The sequence below is a fragment of the Amphiura filiformis genome, chromosome 3, assembly GCF_039555335.1.
Source record: "Amphiura filiformis chromosome 3, Afil_fr2py, whole genome shotgun sequence".
Taxonomy (NCBI): Eukaryota; Metazoa; Echinodermata; class Ophiuroidea; order Amphilepidida; family Amphiuridae; genus Amphiura; species Amphiura filiformis.
The window spans coordinates 60,958,794-60,968,045 of record NC_092630.1 but is presented as its reverse complement, the minus strand read 5'-3'; the positions used below and the strand labels follow the sequence as shown (position 1 = coordinate 60,968,045).

The 9,252-nt window shown below is 37.5% G+C and overlaps 1 protein-coding gene across 1 annotated transcript in view; it reads left to right on the top strand.

Moving 5' to 3' along the window:
• Positions 1-3,572: 3,572 nt before the first annotated feature.
• LOC140148873 (ras-related protein Rab-13-like) overlaps positions 3,573-9,252 on the top strand; it is a 44,951-nt gene continuing 39,271 nt past the window's right edge. Inside the window, exon 1 of the mRNA XM_072170966.1 lies at positions 3,573-3,839. The gene's annotated coding sequence lies outside the window, so the exon portion shown is untranslated. The remainder of the gene's footprint in view (positions 3,840-9,252) is intronic.

Here is a 9,252-nt window from a genome sequence, read left to right as displayed (position 1 = left end):
CAAAACTTTGGCGAGCCTTTTGAAATTTACCCCCCGGCTCATAATTATTGCACAGCCCCTTTGTGAATGTATCACAATTGCAAAATTAAGATACATATTTGGATTATGTACCTCGCGCCAATCGATCCGTGTTCAACGTATAAGTGACGTAAATTTTATTGCTTAAGCATAGAAATGGGTAACCCTGAAAATAGGGACCCAACATTCATGGTTTTTCTTATAACTTTAAAACTATTAGGTGTGTGACCCCAGGTTTTTTTTAAATTTTATTTTATTGTAGGGGCCTATTTCTTATTTTTTCTCATTCATTTAACACCCCATAGGGATCAAACTACGACCCACATTGACCCACCATACCATGACACACTGGCCTTGACCAGCCATATTTTATAACACCTCTTGACCCACCATGACATCCCTTGACCCTCCTGAACCCCCTTATCGTGGGCACTTGAGAACCAAGAACCCAAAATCATAATGACAGATATTGTCTGTTTCCAGGCCGGTTGATATAAATCCCCATTTATATTGGTAAATTTGATCAATAACTGATATTTTCAAATTGGCGTATAAGTGATGAATATATTTTATTGCTTAACATGCTTAAGGGATCTAGAATGAGCGTTTATGGCGTTTCGACAGTATTTTTTGTGGGACATGAGAGCACCTCAGACGTATCGAATTGCATTCTGAATACGAAGCATGTCTTTCTGATATCAAATAATTTTCATTTTTGAAATTCACGATATAATACAAATTTTATGACAAATTATTAAAATTTGATATTTTTCAAATTTTTGATATATAACAGTCCTCGAAATAAATTTTATAAATCTAATGATATATTCTTAAAGTGTATGTAGCTGGCAGGAAAAGCCGACGATCAATTGAAAATTTTGACCTTTTATATTGATGATATGGATTGTTTTCCCAAAAAGACCTATTTTTTGTGTGTGTGTGTTTTGGGAAAAAAATCCATATCTTCAATACGAAAGGTCAAAATTTTCAATTGATCGTCGGCTTTTTCATCCCACCTACATACACTTTAAGTATAAATCATCAGATTTATAAAGTTTACTTCAAGTACTGTTAAATATCAAAATATCAATTTGTAATTATTTGCCATAAAATGTGTATTACATTGCGAATTTAAAAAAAAAATCAAAATTATTTGATATCAGAAGGACATTCTTCGTATTTAGAATGCAATTCGATATGTCTGATGTGCTCTAATGTCCCACAATAAATACTGTCCAAACGTTCATACCCCTTCCCTTAAGCATTTGAGAAATGGGTAACCCTGAAACCCCCGGATTTTTTTCAAAATTATTATTATTGTATAGGCCTACCTTATTATTTTTTCTCATTCATTTGGAACCATCCTGGGGGTCATGCTAGACACCATTGACCCATCATAAAACCCTCATATTTGACCCACCATGACACTCCTTGATGAACCATGATACCCCCCTTGACCAACATTACAACCCTTGACCAACCATATTAGCCCTTGACCCACCATGATAGCACATGACCCCATGACACTCTTTGATGAACCATGATACCCCTTGACCCACCATGACACCCATTGACTCACCGTGACACCACATGATGACCCACCATGACACCCCTTGACCTACCCTGACGCCCCTTATCTCACATGACACCGTTTCTCATGCATGATCCGTATATGCCCCGGGTATATGCCTACCCCATGACCCACCCTGACATCTCATGACACCCCTTGACCCACCCGTCTTCCCCTTGACCCATCACGACACCCTTTGCGTGTCATTGCAAGTAATTATTACGTGTATCTCGGTTTTGAAATAAGTGGACGCCAGGGGCATGGGCTAATTGAACTGACCATGTGTATCAGTTATTGATAAAATTCCCTTAAACATTAAAAGGGAAGGCTTATGCAACAATATGCAATAAAATATACGTCACTACGACAATTTAAAATAGGCCTATGAAAGTTATCGGATCAAATGCCTTTATAAACATGACAAAGGAGACGTGTCTGTCATTTTAATTTTGGATCCATGGTTCTCAAGTGCCACGATAAGGGGGCTGGAGGTCAAGTGGTATACGTAGGTAATGGGGTGTCATGAAGGGGTGTCATGAAGGGGTCAGTGTCATTGAGTTTAAATGGGTCAATATCATGGTGAGTCATGTGGTATCATGGTGGGTCAAGTGGGTCATGGCGAGGAATTATACTGTAAATAGGAGCTAATAGGCCTATACCAGGGTCTAGATTGAATCTCTTATTCTCTTTGCTGGGGGGCAGCAAAGAGATTACCTCTTTGCTGGTACCAGGGTCTAGGTTCACATTTTAGTATAGTGCCATCTATTGAATGCAGTCAAATGCCATTATATTTAGCGTCGTGTGGTGCTTTATCGATTTGAGACTGGTACTTTTTTTCGAGGTTTAAAAAAAATGTTTTCAAATCCGAAAACCGGTTTCTGGAATCGAAAAAATAGGTCATTGATCCCCGGCATTGATCAGTTGGTTCATGAAAACCATGGTCGAGAAACTGGGTTTCCAAATTCGAAAAATCGATTTGAGAATGAGAAACACATTTGAGTATTTGACAAAATACCATCTACAGACTCAAAATGTATCCACCGGATGGCCATGCATGGGGTGACTTCGGTCAATTTTCAGAGTTTTTTTTAAATCACTGCTTCCCAACCAAAAATATACTTCCAATTGTTATTTATGACAATTATTATAAAACGCTTTGTGTGCAATTAAGCCATTATAATTATGCAAGATATGTTGCATTCGATAACTTTCATTGTCACTAGGCCTAATCATCGAATTATATAAAACTCTTTATGACCATTTTACTATTGAACACTTTAATTTTAACATCAGTTTAATAAACATTTATTTATTTATTTATTTATTTATTAGACTTCATCACTGGTAGGCCTACTGGTACATAGGATATAATTATTGCACATCAAAAATTTGACAAATGTAAATATAAAAGCTTTTTTTAAAAAAACATGTTAAAAGACCAGTGAATAGGCTGGGATAAACAGGTGTAACTTCACCTCTAGAACCATCCCACCTAGGAAATACCTAAATAATTTGGAAAAAAGAATGGAATGCCAGAGGCAAGATCGACCTTAAATGGGCCTGCAATTGGGGCACCGGCAAGTAGAAAACCAAGTGCGGGTATCAGAAGGAACAAATTTTGAATAAAATTGAGACTTCAAAAAATCCAGAGCTTGATATTTGAAAGAAATGGAATTGGATAATCTGGTTGAGGCAGCTGGTTCCACTAGCTGGTTCAAACATCAGTATGCTATAATTTTGAGTTCAACGGAATGCATTCATCATGATTAAATAATAATAACATATTTTTAAAATCAAAATTCGACTATGGCATAGTCTAGTTTGAGCCTATACCGTACTGCCGCCGACCGGGACTGCCGAAGCCTCGTGGTTCAGCTATGGTGCGGTAACCGCTCTAGTTTACTAAATGAATGATTTATTAAACGCTGCATGGTGCATGATGTAGTGAACTGTAAAATCCAGCATGCTCAATCGCCCGTGATTTCATTCGGGATTTTAGAGTGTATGCATTCTTGGTTTTATATGTCACATGGGTATTGACCTGTGCCTGCTCCGTGTATTTAAACTCAATTACACTAACAATACGCACATAGAGAGCAAAGCTCGACAGCAAACTCCATACCACTTTCATGACTTTCATTACATAATTTATACCGACTTCTAGTTGTGTTGAGACAGGGGATCTTACATCGAGTCTGGCGTATCACAGGCATGACATGACATGGTAGAGTGTGCGATGACTTCCGAATAGGTAGGTTTCAATATAATAATAGTTGTATACTATAGGCCTACCTACTCTGAGCTGACAAGCTTATAAGCTTATTATACTTCTGTAGATAGTAAGATTCTGTAGTCAAAGAAGGACGCGTTAAGGGGTACTCGGGGGGGGTACTACACCCTGGCCAATTCTGTGCCTATTTTTGCATTTTTCTCACAAATTAGGCCTATAGCACATTGGTGACAAGTAAGATCTGCATATTATAGGGGCAAGGACTACAACTACTGTACTGAAAATTCAGCAACTCAATGCAAGTAGTTATTGATTTATTGATCAAATATTGGTTTTCCTCATTTTTGACTGTAACTCCACAACTGTTGTCTGTGCTGAAATAAAATTTCCAGTGCAGTAGTTGTAGTCCTTGCCCCTATAATATACATATCTTACTTGTCCCCAATGCGCTATAATTTTTTGAGAAAAATGCAAAAATAGGCATTAAAATTGGACAGGGTGTAGTACCCTTAAATTTACTATCAATAGGCCTATCTTTATACTAGTGCCGTACTATTACGCTGACTTTCGTATTCGGCGAGGAGGACGATTTCGACCTCCTGGTTTGTTTACAAACAGAGAGGTAAAAAAAAACCGTTCCGCTTGTCCAAACACTCAAGTATCAGAAGGATGGTCCACAATAGCGTGATTCACGTAACCTGAATAGGGATTAAAAAGCTGTCACGTAGAACCATGTGCTTCTATTGTCCAATTTGCCATCAAGATTTCACATGGAAACAGTTCAGACCCAGTACAAGATCATGTCAGAAATTAATATTTTGTTCTGGGTCTGATTATTCGGACTATCTTTATACTACATGTAGCACGATTTAATCCAGGGTCTGATTTATTCCAAGTCGTTATTGCTTCAAGTATTTATTTGGTAAAATGATGCTCCTTATTTATTCCAAGTCGGTTAATATTTGGTAAAGTGATGGTTGCTCATTACTGAAGTCGTCATTTGGTAAAGTGATGCTTTAGTATTAAATTCTATAAGCCAAAGTGGTACATTTTATTTATTATAAGGGACCGTTCACAAACACTTGTTAGGGGGCCTGATGCAAAAAGGGCCCTTAAAAGTTTTGACCCTCCTAAAAGAGGGGGGAGGAGCTGAAAAAATGACAACAAATTTTGCTGGGAAAATTGAGTTTATGCTTCTCTTTGGGGTTGTCCCGTAATTTTCATGTCAAAAAGGGGAGCCCTGACATTTTTGAGATCTGAAAAGATGGAGCCCCGAAAAATGTTTACAATGATTTTTTTTTGCATCAGTCCCCACCCTAACAAGTGTTTGTGAACGGCCCCTAAGTCGTAAATGTGTAAGGTGATGGTCCTTGCTCATTTCTAAATCGTTATTTGGTAAAGTGATGTTTTTTGCTAATTTCTAAGTAGTTATTTGGTAAAGTGATGGTCCTTGCTCATTTCTAAATCGTTATTTGGTAAAGTGATGGCCCTTGCTCATTTCTAAGTCGTTATTTGGTAAAGTGATGGTCTTTGCTCATTTCGAAGTAGTTATTTGGTAAAGTGATGGGCCTTGCTCATTTCTAAGTCATTATTTTGTAAAATGATGGTCCTTGCTCATTTCAAAGTCGTTATTTGGTAAAGTGATGGTCCTTACTCAATTCTAAGTCATTATTTGGTAAAGTGATGGTCCTTGCTCATTTCTAAGTCGTTACTTGGTGAAATGATGGTGAGATGGTCCTTGCTCATTTCGAAGTAGTTATTTGGTAAAGTGATGGTCCTTGCTCATTTCTAAGTCATTATTTTGTAAAGTGATGGTCCTTGCTCATTTCTAAGTCGTTATTTGGTAAAGTGATGGTCCTTGCTCATTTCTAAGTCGTTACTTGGTAAAGTGATGGTCCTTGCTCATTTCTAAGTCGTTACTTGGTAAAGTGATGGTCCTTGCTCATTTCTAAGTCATTATTTTGTAAAGTGATGGTCCTTGCTCATTTCTAAGTCGTTACCTGGTAAAGTGATGGTCCTTGCTCATTTCTAAGTCGTTATTTTGTAAAGTGATGGTCCTTGCTCATTTCTAAGTCGTTATTTGGTAAAGTGATGGCCCTTGCTCATTTCTAAGTCGTTACTTGGTAAAGTGATGGTCCTTGCTCATTTCTAAGTCGTTACTTGGTAAAGTGATGGTCCTTGCTCATTTCTAAGTCGTTATTTGGTAAAGTGATGGCCCTTGCTCATTTCTAAGTCGTTACTTGGTAAAGTGATGGTCCTTGCTCATTTCTAAGTCGTTACTTGGTAAAGTGATGGTCCTTGCTCATTTCTAAGTCATTATTTTGTAAAGTGATGGTCCTTGCTCATTTCTAAGTCGTTACCTGGTAAAGTGATGGTCCTTGCTCATTTCTAAGTCGTTATTTGGTAAAGTGATGGTCATTGCTCATTTCTAAGTCGTTAGTTGGTAAAGTGATGGCCCTTGCTCATTTCTAAGTAGTTATTTGGCAAAGTGATGGTTCTTGTTCATTTCTAAGTCGTTATTTGGTAAAGTGATGGTCCTTGCTCATTTCTAAATCGTTATTTGGTAAAGTGATGGCCCTTGCTCATTTCTAAGTCGTTATTTGGTAAAGTGATGGTCTTTGCTCATTTCGAAGTAGTTATTTGGTAAAGTGATGGGCCTTGCTCATTTCTAAGTCATTATTTTGTAAAATGATGGTCCTTGCTCATTTCAAAGTCGTTATTTGGTAAAGTGATGGTCCTTACTCAATTCTAAGTCATTATTTGGTAAAGTGATGGTCCTTGCTCATTTCTAAGTCGTTACTTGGTGAAATGATGGTGAGATGGTCCTTGCTCATTTCGAAGTAGTTATTTGGTAAAGTGATGGTCCTTGCTCATTTCTAAGTCATTATTTTGTAAAGTGATGGTCCTTGCTCATTTCTAAGTCGTTATTTGGTAAAGTGATGGTCCTTGCTCATTTCTAAGTCGTTACTTGGTAAAGTGATGGTCCTTGCTCATTTCTAAGTCGTTACTTGGTAAAGTGATGGTCCTTGCTCATTTCTAAGTCATTATTTTGTAAAGTGATGGTCCTTGCTCATTTCTAAGTCGTTACCTGGTAAAGTGATGGTCCTTGCTCATTTCTAAGTCGTTATTTGGTAAAGTGATGGTCATTGCTCATTTCTAAGTCGTTAGTTGGTAAAGTGATGGCCCTTGCTCATTTCTAAGTAGTTATTTGGCAAAGTGATGGTTCTTGTTCATTTCTAAGTCGTTATTTGATAAAGTGATGGTCCTTGCTCATTTCTAAGCTAAGTCGTTATTTGGTAAAGTGATGGTCCTTGCTCATTTCTAAATCGTTATTTGGTAAAGTGATGGTCCTTGCACATTTCTAAGTCGTTATTTTGTAAAGTGATGGTCCGTACTCATTTCCAAGTCGTTATTTGGTAAAGTGATGGTCCTTGCTCATTTCTGAGTCGTTATTAATTTGGTAAAGTGATGGTCCTTGCTCATTTCTAAGCTAAGTCGTTACTTGGTAAAGTGACTGTCCTTGCTCATTTCTAAGTCGTTATTTTGTAAAGTGATGGTCCTTGCTCATTTCCAAGTCGTTATTTGGTAAAGTGATGGTCCTTGCTCATTTGCAAGTCGTTATTTGGTAAAGTGGTGGTCCTTGCTCATTTCTAAGTCGTTACTTGGTAAAGTGATGGTCCTTGTTCATTTCTAAGTCGTTATTTTGTAAAGCGATGGTCCTTGCTCATTTCTAAGTCATTATTTTGTAAAGTGATGGTCCTTGCTCATTTCTAAGTCGTTACTTGGTAAAGTGATGGTCCTTGCTCATTTCTAAGTCGTTATTTGGTAAAGTGATGGTCCTTGCTCATTTCTAAGTCGTTAGTTGGTAAAGTGATGGTCCTTGCTCATTTCTAAGTAGTTATTTGGTAAAGTGATGGTTCTTGCTCATTTCTAAGTCGTTATTTGGTAAAGTGATGGTCCTTGCTCATTTCTAAGTCGTTACTTGGTGAAATGATGGTGAGATGGTCCTTGCTCATTTCGAAGTAGTTATTTGGTAAAGTGATGGTCCTTGCTCATTTCTAAGTCATTATTTTGTAAAGTGATGGTCCTTGCTCATTTCTATGTCGTTATTTGGTAAAGTGATGGTCCTTGCTCATTTCTAAGTCGTTACTTGGTAAAGTGATGGTCCTGGCTCATTTCTAAGTCGTTACTTGGTAAAGTGATGGTCCTTGCTCATTTCTAAGTCATTATTTTGTAAAGTGATGGTCCTTGCTCATTTCTAAGTCGTTACCTGGTAAAGTGATGGTCCTTGCTCATTTCTAAGTCGTTATTTTGTAAAGTGATGGTCCTTGCTCATTTCTAAGTCGTTATTTGGTAAAGTGACGGCCCTTGCTCATTTCTAAGTCGTTACTTGGTAAAGTGATGGTCCTTGCTCATTTCTAAGTCGTTACTTGGTAAAGTGATGGTCCTTGCTCATTTCTAAGTCATTATTTTGTAAAGTGATGGTCCTTGCTCATTTCTAAGTCGTTACCTGGTAAAGTGATGGTCCTTGCTCATTTCTAAGTCGTTATTTGGTAAAGTGATGGTCATTGCTCATTTCTAAGTCGTTAGTTGGTAAAGTGATGGCCCTTGCTCATTTCTAAGTAGTTATTTGGCAAAGTGATGGTTCTTGTTCATTTCTAAGTCGTTATTTGGTAAAGTGATGGTCCTTGCTCATTTCTAAATCGTTATTTGGTAAAGTGATGGCCCTTGCTCATTTCTAAGTCGTTATTTGGTAAAGTGATGGTCTTTGCTCATTTCGAAGTAGTTATTTGGTAAAGTGATGGGCCTTGCTCATTTCTAAGTCATTATTTTGTAAAATGATGGTCCTTGCTCATTTCAAAGTCGTTATTTGGTAAAGTGATGGTCCTTACTCAATTCTAAGTCATTATTTGGTAAAGTGATGGTCCTTGCTCATTTCTAAGTCGTTACTTGGTGAAATGATGGTGAGATGGTCCTTGCTCATTTCGAAGTAGTTATTTGGTAAAGTGATGGTCCTTGCTCATTTCTAAGTCATTATTTTGTAAAGTGATGGTCCTTGCTCATTTCTAAGTCGTTATTTGGTAAAGTGATGGTCCTTGCTCATTTCTAAGTCGTTACTTGGTAAAGTGATGGTCCTTGCTCATTTCTAAGTCGTTACTTGGTAAAGTGATGGTCCTTGCTCATTTCTAAGTCATTATTTTGTAAAGTGATGGTCCTTGCTCATTTCTAAGTCGTTACCTGGTAAAGTGATGGTCCTTGCTCATTTCTAAGTCGTTATTTGGTAAAGTGATGGTCATTGCTCATTTCTAAGTCGTTAGTTGGTAAAGTGATGGCCCTTGCTCATTTCTAAGTAGTTATTTGGCAAAGTGATGGTTCTTGTTCATTTCTAAGTCGTTATTTGATAAAGTGATGGTCCTTGCTCATTTCTAAGCTA